At 43.5% G+C, this 15,963-nt stretch overlaps 1 pseudogene; it reads left to right on the top strand.

Moving 5' to 3' along the window:
• Nucleotides 1-9,253: 9,253 nt before the first annotated feature.
• Nucleotides 9,254-9,990, top strand: LOC131831147 (F-box only protein 27-like; annotated as a pseudogene).
• Nucleotides 9,991-15,963: the final 5,973 nt, after the last annotated feature.

Raw genomic sequence — 15,963 nt, 5'->3', positions numbered from 1 at the left:
AAGTTCTCTTAATTTTAACAGCTCACATAAATAGTAGTTACCAGGAAGTGTAATTTGGGCAAAGCCACTTTTGTTTTTCCTTTCCTTGATTCTGTGTTACTTGCATTTTTATGATTTGCCCCCCAAAAGCAGTTTCTACTTTTAAAAGAGTATGTATCTTGAAAAAAATTAACGTTTTACCAAGTTTCCTTTTTGTCTTCTTGGTTAATACTTCTTCTAGATTGCATCCTGACAAAAGGAAGAGTCAGAAAGACAAATGCATCTTTCCTTTTGCTGCACCTACAATGTGACTCAACTGTGATGCACATGTAACTATGGAGTTAGTCAAATTAACACACACTATATAGTTTTAAAGGGGTCCTATATATCATCTTCAACATAATTGCATGCATTAAGTATCTATGAATGTAAGATGCTTGCACTGCGACGTCTGTCGCGCACCCTGTCAGGGCTGATTCTCTTTCTTTGGATGGCTAGGCAGAGATCCCCGCCCGCCATCATGGCTCTGTGGACATTATTTCCAACCAACTCTCATCAAAGAAACCACATTCCTAGGCGAAGGAAGACAGTTCTTCCTCCAACCAAGGCATGTCCCTCCTCCAAGGGCATGTTCTTGGCATAGGCTAATAAATTCTTAACACTTATAACCCAAAGGATGTGCGTATATTGTGTGATTTTATGTTTTTAAATAAAAACATTTATTAAAATTCACAGGACCTTAAACGTATACTTGGAATGGGAAGACATCTTTAAATTTTTTTTTCATCATAAAATGATCCCTCAGCATGCACGTTACCACCAAAACGATAATCACCACCTCAAATCTATAATCCTACCAAAAGAAGCCCATGCAACAGGAGCTGTTAGATGACAGGAGTTTGCGGAAGCTCACGTTCCCTAAAATATCCTTAGCATTCCTCTCTAAAAAGCATGGGGGAAATCAAAGCAGCTGAAATTGTGGCTTCTTCCTGGCCAGTTCTGAAAAACAATATACCAGAGGCTAGGCATCTTATCTTATGGTCCACATTTCCAGTGAAGTTGAATACAGAAAGTGCATTTGGAGTGGCACATGGTTTGAACTATTTTACTTTAGAGAAAGAAAAATTGAGCAATCCTGGAAGAACTCCATATTCTTCTTTCTTAAAAAAAAAAAAAAAAAATTTTTTTTTAAGTTCCTCTTGAAAATTAGTTACTCCTTTGAACAGGAAGGAAGGGTTTGGAACAGCTGTCCCTGAGTGAATTGGGAGAATGTTAATCACTGTCCCTTCTCTCCTTTACTTAAAGATTAGCTCACATCCCAGGCCCCTGCAAAAGGAAACCGCATACACTTAACTTTTGAGACTACCAGGAGGAATATTTCTGTAACAGTAGTAGTATGTCAGCCAGATCTTAAAGATGCTCAAGTCCGGAAATGTACCCCAAAGGCAACAAAAGCCCAAAGGGTCGGCAGTGGGCTGACTGGACATTTGAGAATGTCATTTGTATCTTGACTAAAGCTCCCCAGGAAAAAGTCAAACACAACAAAGATGGTTTAAAAAAAAAAAAAATGAAACTGACATATACACAGGCATCTGCAACTTTAGCCAGAGTCTTCCTCGGGAGAGTAAACTTGCACAGACCATGTTAGGTTAAAAATATTATATTAAATGCAATTTCCTCTGCAGCTAATATATAACCACACCATAATTACAAACAGTAATTCTCCCAAACCTGAACAAATATATTTTTTTTCCATATCAGTATTTGAGCACAGACCTAGGTGTGGAAGGATATACAAGGAGCTAAGATTTTTAACAGGGGGAAGGTAAGAGAAGAGGGAAAAGGAGTTTAAAAAAGAGAGAGAGAGAGACAGGCTCTCATGGAATAGAAAAACATGCATGGCCTCATAGTTGATATGTGTGTACTGGGTAATTCTTAAATTAAATTAAATTATTTTTAAATAAAAGAGAAACATAACTCTATAAAAGGGGGACAGACTGTTGTTGGATAGAAACATACACGGCAATAACTACTCAGTGACACAAACATTTGTTTTCAGGATGAAACCATGCACGGTTTCCTTAAAGTCACTGTAATAAGACATTTTATCAATACAGAGTATGACAGACTCTTCACCTACAGGTAATATGCCTTCTGACACAACAGTTAGGTATGAGGACGGACATCAGTTGCATTTGAAAAATGGGTCTAGACAGTGTGCAGACAGGCGGGGGTCTATGGGATCCAAATGAATCAGATATGGCCTAAAAAACGGACGGTTTGCCACTGTGGGACAAGAAGTGAAAGCAGTCCCCTCCATTGGTTTCCCCAGGTGCCCGGAAGTCTGGAGGTCTGTGACCTCAGGGCACGCTGGAGACCACCACCCCAGAGTGGCAGAACACCGAAGTGAAAAGCTAAATCCCAAGTACACATAGCAAAACACATCCCTAAGTCCATCAATATGGCAGCAAGATGCTCGCTTTAGATGGTGGATAGGAAACTGATCAGAAAAAAAAAAAATTAAGGAAACAAAATATTAAAAATGTAGCTGTGATGGAAATCACAAACAGCCTAGAGCTCCTCTCCCTTTGGGAACAGCTGTGTCTGCTAATCCCTGGAGGAGTCCTCCCTGCGATCGCCCTTCCTTCCTTCCTCTGTCTCTCTCTAATAGCTCCCTTGTTCCTGCTGGACAAAACTAGCCCTTTGTGGCTGCTCTCAGAACAACATTAAAAACAGGAATAGGGAAATTGTAAACAGGAGGCTTCTGGTCTACAGGCGAAGACACACACAGGCCTCTGAGGCCTACTTCATGCTAAGCAAAGAAACAGATCTTTGTTGCTAAAGGGATTAGGGCTGCGGGGTTTCGGAGGCACTGCTGAGGCATTCAACTGGCCTCAAGTAGGGGCTTTGTAAAGAGATACCTCCATTAGAGGTCTGTGAGCGGAAATCATTCATACTCTTTATACAATCTGGGTAATGTGATAGTGTTGGACTGTTCAACGCCTCTGGTGAGGCAGGGTCCTATCTCCTTGAATAGTAAATTCTTCAGTGGCTAAATAGATGGTGGTATAATTACCTTCAGTGACTTTTTTTTTTTTTTTAGGTGGTGGAGGTTCAGGGCTGGCGGCGGTGGTGGGGAGGGGGGTCGGTCTTCCAACTTTAACCCTTAGTGGGAGTGACATTAAGGGGTCACCCAGAAGCTAGGAGGCAAAGTCTCCCCAAGTCAGCTCAGAGGCAGTCACTGAACTTCTGGTGCTGGTGTCTTACGTGATCAAAAATGACCCTCTCTGTTCATCCTCTATGTACCGCCAATGATCAATTTGTCCTCATGGATATCATGATGATAGAAATCTCTGTAACTGCTTCATTCCATGCCCTGGGCCTCCGCCTATAGACCTAGCTCTTCTCTATCCTATGCCCACTTTCCCCAGCCAATCCTTCCTTGCCTCCTCCTCCCCAGGTTGCTTTGGTTCCCTCTTCTGAGGGAACTTTCTCCATAAACTTGGAGACTCTGTGTCTGCTACCCCAGAAGGTGATGAGCTCCTTGGGAGCAGTTGCTAATTTATCTTTGTATCTATAATGCCTGGTCCATCTATATGCCTTTGTATCTATAATGCTTTTGGGTGCCCAAAGCCATGTCCAGCAGAATGATGGAAGTTTGACTGTGTTGCCTTCAGATCAGATTAGTCCCTACGGTAGCTGGCAAGATTATGGCAGTTTGCCTTAAAGGCTTTTGAGGAATTCTTAAAAATTTATCAGTGGTGGGGTGCCTGGGTAGCTCAGTGGGTTAAGCCTCTGCCTTCAGCTCAGGTCATGATTTCAGGGTCCTGAGATCGAGTCCCCCCCACATCAGGCTCTCTGCTCAGCAGGGAGCCTGCTTCCCTCTCTCTCTCTCTTCCTGCTGCTCTGCCTACTTGAATCTCTCTGTCAAATAAATAAAATCTTTAAAAAAAAAATTATCAGTGAACTCTTATAGAGAACCCGGGGTCTTAAAAAAGCAAATAACAACAACAAAACCTCAATGTGGCCAGTGAGGAAAGAAAAGGAGTCCTCCAAGGAAGATGATAAGAAGTCACATCCCTAAAAAGAGCCAGCAGACTTCTAAGGGACCTGGCTCATTCTGACCCGGCCTCCACATTCTTCTCAGTTGAGGAAGTGTCGTCAGCAAAATGGAAATGCTCTTTCGGTTCATATTTAGAGTCCCTGGAAATAAATATTAATTATGGTATCAGCTGTTGTCTACTTGGGAAACTTCTCAGAGATTATTCCAAATATTAGAACTATGGGAAGAGATGGTCCATCAGAGCTAAGGGACACTTTCCCCCAGTACAATCAGACCCATTCTAGATGGCTGACAAACTTATTCGGATAGATGTGGATTCTGCAGAACTTCACTTAGAAGGGATTCTGGTTTGGGTATAAGATAAACTTGCAAATGCCATGGAGGCTTTGCAACAACTGAAGGAAGGCTGCTGTTTTTCTCCATTGATGCTCTCAGTTCTCTGGGACGTGCCTCTCTGTGAGCATGGCCTTGGATGCCATTAATTGTTGGCTCTCCCCATTGTTCACCATTTTCTATCCAGATTACCTCTCTTCTCGCCATTTGGCAGATGGGACTCTGCTCTTACATTATTAACGTCACTGTCTCCAAAAAGCAGTTACACATGGAAGGAAGAAAACAGAGCAATGAGATCATGGGCTTTGTCTCTATTTCTGCCACTGACTCCATCACTCATTCAACCAACAGAGGCTGAGCACCTGCTGTGCACCACACACTGGGCTGGGCACTGAGAAGAGAAGCAGGACAAGGGACTCGGTGTGAGGAGGGGGAGGCACACAGAAACAGAGTGGCTAATCCCATGACAGCAACCTGCACAAGACCTTCTCTGAACACTGTGAAGCTGAAGAAGTTCAGGAAGTCCTCCTGAAGAGACAAGCGCTTAGCCCAGAAGATCCCAGATGGATTAAAAAAACCACAGTCATTTGGGACAACTATAGATATATGAGTATAAACTACAAACCAAGTAAGATTACTGCATTGATATTAAATTCTTGGATGTAATAATGGCACTGTGGTTATGTAAGAGTGTGTGCTATACTTACTTAGCAGACACTCACTGAACGACTCATGGGTCTGGAGTCACAATTCCTAAAGTTACTTTCAAACGGTTCAGAAAAAGATGTGCTGATGAGCGTGTGTGTGTGTGTGTGTGTGTGCGTGAGTGCATGCATGTGTGTATACATTTATAAATATATAAAGGGATGCAGGGAAGAGAATGAATATGCAAAATGTTAGTCAATCTAGGTATACACAAACATTTCTTGTACTATCTTTTAGTTGTCTGCACTTTTTCAAATTTTCAAAATAGAATACTGGATAGACAATTATTAAAAATACATACATACAGGGGCACCTGGGTGGCTCAGTCAGTTGAACAGCTGACTCTTGATGTTGGCTCAGGTCCTGATCTCAAGTTTGTGAAATCAAGCCCCACAGAGGGCTCTGTGCTGAGTATGAGCCAGCTTAAGATTCTCTCTCTCCCTCTACCCTTCTCCCCGCTCCACAAAAAAAATACACACACACAATTGATCCTCAAACAATGCAAGGATCAGAGACACACACCTTCATGCATTCAAAAATCTATGTATAACTTTTGACTGCTGGAATACTTAATAAACTCTTGTTGACCAGAGCCTTACTAAAAACAAAGTCAATTAAAATGTATTTTGCATATTAATTTGTATCACATACTGTATTGCTATAATAAAGTAAACTGTGGGGTTTTTTTTAAAGATTTTATTTATTTATTTGACAGACAGAGATCACAAGTAGGCAGAGAGGCAGGCAGAGAAAGAGGAAGGGAATCAGGCTCCCTGCTGAGCAGAGAGCCCAACACGGGGCTTGATCTCAGGACTCTGGAATCACGAACTGAGCCGAAGGCAGAGGCAGAGCCACCCAGGTGTCCCAACTGTAAGTGTTATTAAGAAAATAAAATGTTGTGGGACCAGTTGGTCAAGCGTCTGACTCGATCTCAGTTCAGGTGTTCAACTGAAATGGGCTCCATGCTGGGTGTGAAGCCTCCATTAAAATAAAATATGATAAATATATAAAATATAACAAAATAGGGATGCCTGGGCGCCTCAGTCAGTTAGGTGTCTACTTCTTGGTTTTGCCCTGGATCGTGATTTCAGGGTCCTGGCATCAAGACTCACGTTGTGCTCCATGTTCAGTGGGGAATCTGCTTGAGGATTTCTCTCCCTCTCCCCTCCTCATTTTCTCTCTCTCTCAAATAAATAAAATCTTAAAAAAAAAAAAATAAGTTGTCGTTACAAAAATCCTAAGGAAGAGAAAATACATTTACAGTACTGCTCTGTATCTAAAGGGAAAAATTCACATTTGTAAGTGGACCTGCGAAGCTCAAACTTGTGTTGTTCAAGAGCCAACTGCATTTATAAAGCTATTACAAGAGCTAAGACTGGCCTGGAAAAAGAAAAGTGAGCATGAGTCAGATAAAGACCGAAGAACATGGGATTTGGGGGTGGGTATACACACAACCAAAGGTGATACTTGGGTATATTTATCAAATGAGCGAAAGGGTTAAACAGGATCATTTACGCAGGGAACTGTAAGCAGATCAGACCCAAGTGAACATAAGGTTTATGTTAAGGAGCAAGAGCCCATTTGGCTATATGGGTAGGGAGGGGGTCCATCATGGAGGCCTCTGTATATTCTCCCAAGGTCCTGGGACTTTATCCTGTGGGTGACAGGAGCCATGAACAGGAGGCAGTATGGTCAGATTAGCATCAAGAGGGACCACCCTGGCAGTCAGGTGTCATGTGGAGTGATGGAGCACAGACCTCAAGGCAGGAGACAAGGGTACCAATCAGGATGCCTTTGGCTCCCTTAAGCACAAAGCCCTGAGTCTAACTGGCTGAATTTATCAAGAGACTTATTATCCAACATAGCTGCAAGCGCTGAAATGACAGGCAGCAGATGTGGTTGATTCAGTGGCTCAAAAATGTAACCACGGACCCAGTTTCCATCCTCTCTGCCCGCTACCACTCTCTGTAGCAGGCTCTGCCTGCAGACTGCCTTTCCTCATCTTTATGGGATGGCTGTAGCCATTCCCAGAGTGATGTGTGGACACGGTGAACATCACAGACAGAAGGGAGCTGCTCCTTCTTTGGTCTCTTTCTTAGCAAGGAAAACTCTTCCAGAAGATTCCCAGAAAACACTGCCTCACATCCCACTAGCCCAGATTGGATCACAAGCCCGTTTCAAAACCAATCACCATCAAGGGAACAAGATTACATGTTTGGCTCAGAATAAGAATTTATACACAGAGGGAATGAACTCTGATGAATCATCACTTAAAACACTTGGGAGCCTACAGGTCTGGGTAAAAGATGCTAGAAGCCTAAACTAAGATAATGGTGGCAAAGAATGAAGAGATGAGAACAGATTCAGGATTTATTTAGAAAGTTATGTTGGTACAATCTGGTGATGGACTGAAGGTGAAGAAAGAAGAAGGGTTTGGAAAGGACACCCTCCGTAATTCCAGCTTGGATGAATGGGGTCCAGAAGTGCCATTAACTGAGGTAAGGCACCCACAAGGAGAGCAGAGGAGGGTTTGGGGGAAACAGTGGTTTGGGGCATATTCAAGTGGAAGTGCCTGTAGGCTTCAGAATAAAGGTGCTGGGCCATGAGCGGAATACAGGACTCAAACTGTTATCCCGCACAAGGTGGTCTATACTCAGCCATGGTTCTCAAACAGGCTTTCGTCTCTACAGACATTTTTGAACCAATATTTAATCACTGAGAGATTCCAAATAGGATTATGTATTTCTGGTTTCTCTGGAATATCTGGAAAAATCTGGCAATACTGGTCCTGAACTGCTGCTGCCTGTCAGCAGTCGGTGGAGGCCAGTAGCAGCCATACTCTTTTTTTTTTTTTAATAAAGTCTTTTTTGTTTTTAAGATTTTATTTATTTATTTGACAGAGATCACAAGTAGGCAGAGAGGCAGGCAGAGAGAGAGAAGAAGAAGCAGGCTCCCCGTTGAGCAGAAAAGCCCGATGTGGGGCTTGATCCCAGGACCCCAGGATCATGACCTGAGTCGAAGGCAGAGGCTTTAACCCACTGAGCCACCCCGGCGCCCCGCAGCCATACTCTTTAGCTAGAGTAAGAGGTTCTCTGGCCCACCACACTCACCCACTATCTCTCTACGTTTAGCTGCTTGGCCCTGAAGCCATCCATTTCCAGCCAACACCCTTCTCACCATCTTGGGAAAGAGCCTGAACTGCAGAAACACAGCTGGTAGTAAACGGTATTTAGATGGTGGTCAAACACCTCACTGTGAATGCAAACACCCAAAGAGAAAGTGGAATGAAGAAGATCAAGGAGGTCATCCTGGAGCCATCAGTGTTTTAGAAACAGAGGAAGAGAAATTCACACTGGAGAGAAAAACAAAGAAACTGGAGCAGAGCAAGTAAGCATGAAGGCTCAAGAGCTAAGCGAGGAGAGCTAAGTCAGAGGGAGGGCTCTCCTGTGCCACATGCAATAGGACATCCAACGGAAAGAAGGCTCCCAAGGAGATGTGACATTGAGGAAGGAAGTCATGGGTGGCCCAGGAGCCTAGCTGTGTGGCATGGTGAGGGACGAGGCAGACAGCAGTAGGGTGGGTGGAAGATGAAAATGAGTGGATACAGTGTGCATTGGCTGCTTGGGTGAGAAAGGAGGAGTAAAGCTGGATGAAACTAGGGAGGCTATGGGGTCAAGGCATGGTCCCTCGGTAGGATCAGAGAAACTTGGATATTGTAAAGCTAAAAGGAAGCCAAGGATGAGGTGAAGGCTGTAGAAATCTAACAGAGGGATGAACAACAGAACCAAGTCCAAAAGAAGGTGGTGGGGCAGGGGGACAAAAAGGTGAGACGTGGGTAGCTAGCTGGATTCACTGCAAAGACAAGAGGCCTCCAAGGCTAGAGGACTGGAGGTGATGATAAATCGGGAGGCAGATGGGTGTGTTCAATAATTTGAGAGCTGGTTCACCTGTACCACTCAGTTGCCGAGCTTCTGACTCTTGGTTTTGGCTCAGGTCATAATCAGCCACCCCACCCTCAGCCTGGAGTCTGCCTGAGATCCTTTCCCTCCTCCCTCCGCTCCACCGCCACCACCCCCACCCCCGCATGCACATTCTCTCATGCTCAAATTAATTAATTAAATATTAACAACAACAACAAAAAGAAATTGGAGAGCTAAGTCCTAGCTGAGCCTGATGCTGGCAGGAGGTACAGGGGGTGCATGGCAGTTGGGGGTAACCATCGGTGCCTCGGCCTTCAGGGATGAACCTGCCCAGGGCCCCCAACCAGAACCCAAACCCAAGGAGGTGCTAGACCTGAGCCAACCACCACCCCAGCTATTCCTGGAAGTGCTGAGCCACATACCCAAACCCCCCGCCCGTCCCCCCTCACACTGCTGGGATGCTGTTGTCAGAGATGCGGGAGCTGGCATGCCCTGGTGGACAGCCAGGCCCTGTGGCTGCTCATCCTGGCCTAGGACTACGGCGCTCTGCCACTGCTGGACCACAGCTGCCTGTACCCCACCCCTCCACACCCCCACTGGGGTGGGGCCCTGCCTCCTGGGCCACTTCTGTGAGCAAGCGCAGATGGATCGATGCAACCTCACTTGTAATGCCTGCAGCCAAGAAAGCCTCTGGAAACGGATCGTGTAGCATGGTGGGGATGGCTGGGTGGTGGAGGTGAACAAGTCAACAGTACCCGGAGCTCCCTGCTTTGTGTCTTTCTTCAGCAGATGTGGCGAGAAACAGCTCTTAGACTTGGAGGAGCAGGGTGTATGGCCAGAACTGGTAGATGGTGACAACTGAGATTTGTCAACCAGAGGGTCCTGGCTAAATTCTCTGCTCGGCCTGATCCCATCCACCAGTGGAACAACAATGTCTGCTTTCTGGTCACTCACGTGTTCTCCAACATCAAGATGGGCCAGGCACTTTGAGTCTTTCAACAGTGTGGCCAGGACACTCAGGTCCAGCTTGGTCGCTATGGACCCCATGGGGTCAACTCCAGGGTGATGGTGCAAGCCTTAGTCAAGGGCTGTCCTTGCAAAACAACCTAACTGGGACCTTCCAGCACCTGGGATCCCTGGCCATGACTTCTCATTAACCAAGGGCATGTCCTTCCCTGACATCCTGAGTACTCCAGAGTCCATTCCAGGGTTCTGCTGGGCACCGTCTTCAGCTTCTGGAAACTACAAGAAAGTTCTCCTATCAGATCTGCCTACTGCTGTTGAAGGCCAATTCTTCCCCTGTTGGGGGTGTAGAGAGGCAACATGTGAGCATGGAGGAATGCTGGTCCTGGAGAGAACTTCTTGCTCTCCTCACTAGGCCCTCTGATTCAGCCCCAGTCCCCTCTGGCCTTGTCTCCTTGTATGCCTGCTTCAAGGGCTTTCTCAGTCCCTTTTGAGAAGGACTCTCACCTCTGAACTAGAATCTCATCCTTAGGGCTGAGATAATCCCAGCCACCTTGGGTGACAAACTTAACCTCCTAGAGCTTCAAGACTGGACCAGGTCTCGCAGCTGAAAGTCAACTTACTCAAAAAAAAATGTCTACAGATACTCAAGGACTCCTGTAATCACATGGTATAGAAAATTATTTTTTTATTTTGAAATTTTTCACAAACATTGGGAGAATGACGACACGTAATATATTTATTATTTTGCCAGAAAGAAAAGAAATTTGAGAACTACTAATTGTCCTGTCACAAGGGAGGCCTTAGTAACCCTTCAAGGTGCCAATCCTTTTCCATTTGGTATGAAGGATGGGATAGGATGGGAAGAGTAGAGAGGACTATCTCCCTGGCAGCAAAGGTAGAAGACAGAGCTCGTTTTCAAGCCCTGGGAAGCTGAGTTCCTACTGGCAGAGAGAAAAAGTCACACCCTGGATAATCATTCTTCTAGAGGAAGGCAGAGGCAGCAGCTCCAAGGAGAGAGGGGAAGGATCATAGCCACACATGCCTTGAGGGCTTGTGACATCCAGAGCCTCTGGGTCAACTCTGGTGTGCCACCGGGTTTGGATGAATGTTTGTCCCCTCCCTTATGCTTAACTCAAACAGAAGTGCCTGAGTAACCAAGAGGGCAGGAAAGATAACTCCACTCATGTCGGTGTGTCCACCAGTGACTGTAACATCAATCCCTCTGAAGCAAATGAGCACAAGGTGTTGGTCAGATGTTACAGTAGGCTTTGGCTCTACCTCTATCCAAGGCCCTAAGGCTTCCTTCCCGGAGGTGTGCGCCAAAACAATTTTGGTAACAAGAAAGCATTCTGCGGTATTTTTCTGAGGAAATGCTCTATCCTGGGGAGTCAGAGAGATTCCAAGGCAATGGATTCCAATGGCATCCCACTGTTGAGATTCAGACTGTCACTGAGACCAATGATACCCTTCCTGGTTTGGGGCTACAGGGTCTCGAGGGATGTCTGAGGTCCCAGACCTGGGGCTGGGCACTGTGGCCCATGTTCCATTTCCCAGAGTGAAAGCTCTGAGGAACACAGAGAGTTTGCCACAACTTACCCTTGACATCCAAACCCAGGTAAGACCTCCCAATTCAGTGACTTTTATCCTAACTTGTGGGTCAACAGAGACAGAGGTGAGGGGTGACACCTAGTAGCATCAGTGAACAATCCCAGCACTCCAGCAGTCAACAGTCTTCCCTTTCTTTTCCCCACCACATTTTAATAAAATTTCCCAAGCATAATTATTTTGTTGTCTGTCTTCTGTGTCTTATTTATTTTTATGGTGAGTTGCTATGAGACAAAAACAAACAAACAAACAGAAAGCACTTAAAAAAAAAAACTCATCAGGGGCACCTGGGTGGCTCAGTGGTTTAAAGCCTCTGCCTTCAGCTCAGGTCATGATCCCAGAGTCCTGGGATCGAGCCCCACATTGGGCTCTTTGCTCAGTAGGGAGCCTGCTTTCTCTTCTCTCTCCCTGCCTGCCTCTCTGCCTACTTGTTATCTCTATCAAATAAATAAATAAAAATCTTAAAAAAAAAAAAAACTCATGAGAAAGATGCCTGGACAGGTCATTAACTTGACATTAGGAATCCCGATAAGAACTAAAATTAAGCTGACATAAAAATCTCACATCTTAAAAGTGCTCTCTGATCTTAAAGATAATAATATTCTGGTTACAGCCCTTCCATGGGAGAAAGACAATATTCTTTAATTCCTTCTGCAAAGTGGGGGCATTAAAATAGACCCAGGGTTGCAAGAGGTAGGCATGCTAGCATCATTTCTCCAGTTTTGAATGATGTACTTCAACTCACCGGGCATGTCCCCAGAGGGGACGGAAAATATCTTTCAAGAACAGGCTGAACACCCATCTGTCAGAAACAATTTTTGGGTACTGAGGTGTAGAGAAGGAGCAGAGAACACATCATCCCTTGGGGTTCCTGCCTGTGCAGAACAGTTCTGCTTCTGTTCGATGCATGTCCTCATTATCTTTGATCACCGGCCCCGGCTCCACAAGCATGGGGCCACCCACCTGCTAGGCTGGAGACACAACAGTCCAGGTCCTCAAGAAGCTCCCTTTGTCCTGGCAGAGCCAGACGCCCAGACAATTACAGGACAATAGCCCACTGTGAGAAGAACATTGATGAGAACCCAAACCAAACACGACTCTTCATTATACATCAGTGGGAAGAGAGGGCACCATTGAGAGCTGACCTCCTGTAACACCAGGGCACTGGGGGCTCATTTCCCATGAAACACAAGAGCCCTCTGGGGCAGGTGACTTTATCTCCATATTCTGAGTGACGTCCAAGGTCACCAAGAGAGTGAGGGACAGAGCTGGGATTAGAATCCCGGCTGCTCCAATTTCATGCTTTTTTATCGAGCAATACTTCTAGTAGCATTTTTTAATTGACTCCCTGAACTGAATGTTACTACTGGTACTTCTCTCATGGCCTGGAAGGATGGCTATTTGTGTACTCATCCATTGTACAGGACTGCCAATTTCAAAGATACAAAGAGCATCTCATTATGTGTTTTGTGTGTGTATAACTTTTAAGATATGGTGTGTCTCTCGGATGAGCGGACAATGGGCAGACATCTGAACAAAATGAGAGCAATCCCTGAGGATGATGGGGGACAGAAGATTGGAAAGGGGGACATTTCAGGCAGAGGACACAGCAAATGCAAAAGCTGTCCATCAAGGGCTGAGTTTGAGAAATAAAACCTCTATCTTACCCCTCCTCTGTCACTCTGTTCCCTGCCTCTGCTTTATTTTTCTTCAAGGCACTCTTCACTACTTGACACTACATTTCTGGGCTTATTTGCTTACCGTTTATCCCTCATCTACACTATGAGTTTTGTGAGGACATGGGACTTTGTTTTCACTGATCCTCAGAGTCTAGAAGAGATCTGCATAACAGAGGAAACTCCATCCATATTTGTTTAGAAACATATAAATAAATGTATAAAGCATCATATGTATTTTTTTTAAGATGTTATTTATTTGACAGAGATTGCAAGTAGACAGAGAGGCAGGCAGAGAGAGAGGGAAGCAGGCTCCCCAACGAGCAGAGAGCCCGATGTGGGGCTCAATCCCAGCACCCTGGGATCATGAGCTGAGCCGAAGGCAAAGGTTTTAACCCACTGAGCTACCCAGGTGCCCCACATCATATGTATTTTTAAGCCTTACTTTTATGAAAGTACTTACCATGCACAATCTCTGAACTAAGCACTTTACATAGATCTACTTCATTTACTTCATTTACTTCTTTCCAATGGGGGAATGAGATCTCTTGGCGGAAAGATAATAAATGGTATTGGACAAAACTGGACAGCTACATGCAAAAGAATGAAAGTGGACCAACTTCTTCCATCGTGTACAAAAATAAACTCAAAATCGATTATAAACTTATACATGAGACCTAAAACCATAAAACTCCTAAAAGAAAGCCTAGGCACTAATCTCTTTGATATCAGCCTTAGCAACATATTTACGGATGTGTCTCCTCAGGCAAGAGAAACAAAAACAAAAATAAAATATTGGGACTACAGCAAAATAAAAAGGTTTTCCATAATGAAGCAAACCATAAACAAAATGAAAAGTTGACCTAATGAACAGGAGAAGGTATGTGCAGATGACATATCCAATAAACGGTTAGTATCCAAAATATATAAAGACCTCAACCCAGCACCAAAAACACAAATAATCTGATTTAAAAACAAGCAGGGGACCTGAACAGACATTTTTTTCAAAGAAGACATACAAATGATCAATGGATAAGTGAAAAGACCCTTAACATCACTCATCATCAGAGAAATGCAAATCAAAACCTCAATGAGATATCACCTTGCACCTGTCACAATGTCTAATAACAAAAAGACAAAAAATGACAGGTGTTGGTAAGGATGTGGAGAAAAGGGAACCTTGTACACTGTTGGTGGGAATGTAAACTGATACAAACATAGTGAAAAACAGTATGGAAGTTCCCCTAAAAATTAAAATAAAAATGTCATAGAATTCAGTAACTCCACTACTGAGTATGTACTCAAAAAAATGAAAATGTTGGGGCGCCTGGGTGGCTCAGTGGGTTAAAGCCTCTGCCTTCCACTCAGGTCATGATTCCAGTGTCCTGGGATCGAGCCCTGCATCGAGCCCTGCATCGGGCTCTCTGCTCAGCGGGAGCCTGCTTCCTCCTTTCTCTCTGCCTGCCTCTCTGCCTACTTGTGATCTGCCTACTTGTGATCTGTCTGTCATGCAAATAAATAAAATCTTAAAAAAAAAAAAAATTCTAAAAAAAAAAAAAAAAAAAGAAAATGAAAATGTTAATTCAAAAAGATGTATGTACCCCTATGCTTTTTTTTAGTATTATTTACAGTAGCCAAGGTACAGAAACAACACAGGACTCCACTGAGAGACAAAAGTTGTGGTATATGTGTGTGTAATATATATGTATACACATGTGTGTGTGCACATACACACGTGTATGCAAACAATGGAATTATCATTCAGCCATAAAAAAAGAATGAGATCTTGTCATTTGTGACAACGTGGATGAACTTACAGGTATTACGTCAAGGGAAATAAGTCAGACAGAGAAAATCAAATACCAGATGATTTCACTTACATGTGGAATCTCAAAAAAAAAAAAAAAAAAACCACAACAAATGAATTAAAAAACAAAAAACAGCAACATACTTATAAATATGGAGAACCAACTGATGGTTGCCAGAGGGAAGGGATGAGGGAGATGAATGAAACAGGTGAAGGGGATTAAGAAGTACAAACTTCCAGTTATAAAATAAGTCATCTTATAAATAATTATAAGTATTTTTAAGTATATTATATATATCTTATATATAAGTATATATATATACATATAAATAAGTAATCTTATAAATACTTATAAAATAAGTAATTTCATCTCTTCACAGACAGGAAAAGTATAGCAGAGGGAATACAGTCAGTAACATTGAAATAATGATGTATGGTGACAAACAGTAAATATATGTATTACAGTAAGTATTGTGTAATGTACAGAATTGTTGAATAACTCTACTATGCACCTGAAACTAATATAACATTGCATCTCAGCTATACTTAGACAATAAAAGTTTTTAAAAAATGAATAGTATCATACTATATATTCTTTTTTGCACCTTTTTCCCCTTAACAATGTATCATCAAGCACATTCTTATAGGATTAAATATTCTCTTACACTATTAAAAAAAAAAAAGCCCATGCCTTTTAACCAAAACATTCTAATCTGGGAGTGTCTGGCTGGCTCAGTTGGTGGAGCATGAGACTCCTGATGTGGAGGTTCTGAGTTCAGGCCCCATGATGTGTGTACAGATTACTTAAAAATAGTATCTTTAAAACAAAACAACATTATTCTATTCTTGCTAAGCCTACAGTGGCCATGAGAAGCCCTCAAAAAATATCGACTGGATTAAATTAAATAT

This window comes from Mustela lutreola, chromosome 5 (assembly GCF_030435805.1).
Source record: "Mustela lutreola isolate mMusLut2 chromosome 5, mMusLut2.pri, whole genome shotgun sequence".
Classification (NCBI taxonomy): domain Eukaryota; kingdom Metazoa; phylum Chordata; class Mammalia; order Carnivora; family Mustelidae; genus Mustela; species Mustela lutreola.
This window is presented reverse-complemented; position numbering and strand designations above follow the sequence as displayed.